The 1,784-nt window shown below is 41.9% G+C and overlaps 1 long non-coding RNA gene across 1 annotated transcript in view; it reads left to right on the top strand.

Annotated features, from left to right (window-relative positions):
• The window catches only part of LOC103478956 (uncharacterized), a 3,345-nt gene extending 1,592 nt beyond the window's left edge, over positions 1–1,753 (top strand). The window contains exons 2-3 of the long non-coding RNA XR_535874.2: positions 1,091–1,105; positions 1,249–1,753. This is a non-coding gene — a long non-coding RNA (uncharacterized LOC103478956). The remainder of the gene's footprint in view (positions 1–1,090; positions 1,106–1,248) is intronic.
• The last annotated feature ends 31 nt before the right edge of the window (positions 1,754–1,784 follow it).

The raw sequence follows: 1,784 nt of genomic DNA, 5'->3' as shown, positions 1-1,784 counted from the left end.
GTGTGTGTGTGTGTGGATATGCATTTAAATAGATCCATGTGGACAGAAATACATATCACATTCCAGTCCCTCCCAAGCCCTTTCTTCCATACACATCTGCAAATAGTTCAGAAGCGATGAAACTCGTCGCTGCCACAAAGAAAATCTACTGTGCAGCTTATTAGTGCTCCATCCCTTCGACGTGTTTCGTTTAAGCTGTGGCGGATCCCCTCGAGCTCCTGAGGCATTATCGTTGTCGTCCTTCTACCTCTTTTTTAATTTCCCCTTCATCAGCCGAAAAAGGAAGCTGGGAATTCGGAGACATTCACACGCAGCGTGTTGACTGAGCTCTTCTCTTCTTTGCCACAATAACCTTTGTGGACATTTCTGAGAGTTTCCACAGCGACAGATTTTCTAACAGGTTAAAGCCTTCCCATCCCCCGGACTGTCTGCTGTTATTTATGACCTCAGGGTCTCTCCTGGTTCTCGTCCAATAGCAACGCTCGAGACATCAGCAGGCCACGTCAGCCAAACAGTATGTGGAGAACAAATGGGCTACAGAATTAACATATCCCAATTTTTTAGGAGTAAAAAAAGAGGCAGGGTTTTCCCCCGGAGTATTATAAGCCTGGCGGGCTTTACTTGCTCTAAGCTTCGTTTGTTCATCTACAATAGGTTAAAAAGTGAAACGGTTGGAAACACAACATAGTCTGGTCAGTATGTGAACACATGGGGAGACAGAGGTCAGGTGTCTTTTGCTTTATTCACCAAAATTCCAGAACCACTTCCTGTCTTTAGCKCTCTCTACATGCTAACAACTACAGTGACTAAAGTGACAAGTCATAGATAAAGGATCAATAGATTTAGGCACTTGAATCAACTGAAGAGCAAAAAGTTAATATTTATTTGAATTGTTTCATCATTTTTGAGGTGGGGTCATTTTGACCTAATCTTGTAACTTCTTTAGATTTCTATGTTGTATAATAAGAATTAGCCAAAGAATGGATGTTTTTCATTTCTGTTCTGTTTTTCCCTTCACTCCTTACTAAGAAACAGTGTTGCTAACCAAGCTTAATAATAACTTGTCTCCTCTCTGCCTGCTTGCACTCAGTGGCTTAAAGCCAAGGTAAGAGTTGACTTTGTATCTTTCTYCTTCTCTGCGTTGAATAGAATGGAAATTTGAGTTTTCATGACAACTAATTTTCACTCCTATTTAAATCAGAAGAGCTATGAATGAGCCCCAGACTTAACTCCTCTTTGCTTTTCTAGCAACACGGGAACAATGCAGCAGGACGAGGAGGAACCCTGTCCAGGACCAACCCGCCTTCACAGAAGCCCCCGAGTCCCCCTATGGCTGGCCGGGGGACGCTCGGGTAAGAAGCTACAGCGTAATGCTACATACAACTAAGTGTCTCAGATTTATTTTTCCATAGGACCAAAACTGAACTATCTGGGTTTTTTCGTGGCTGTTGACAGCAGCTCTCTTAACACCATAGTGCAAACTTTTTTTTTGTACAGATTGCATGGAGTGTCGTGTGGGTTGGTGAAGATGAACGTAGTCAATTTACTGCAATAAATTTAGGCTTAKGTAAAAAATGCTAGCCAGCTAGCTAGCAAGTATTAATAGCTGGCACCTTCATCCACCTTGATACACAGAGTGCAGTGAGTGATGATGTCTGCGTCTGGACTCAAACYTTAGCCTGAAAGAAAAGTCACATTAGTGCAAGACCTGTGATTAATGTATCTTAGGCAAGCTTACGTTTTCTTTCATGAATTTAAGCCTTAATTTTACGTTAATTTAAGAA

Source organism: Poecilia reticulata, linkage group LG17, assembly GCF_000633615.1.
Source record: "Poecilia reticulata strain Guanapo linkage group LG17, Guppy_female_1.0+MT, whole genome shotgun sequence".
NCBI lineage: Eukaryota > Metazoa > Chordata > Actinopteri > Cyprinodontiformes > Poeciliidae > Poecilia > Poecilia reticulata.
This window is presented reverse-complemented; position numbering and strand designations above follow the sequence as displayed.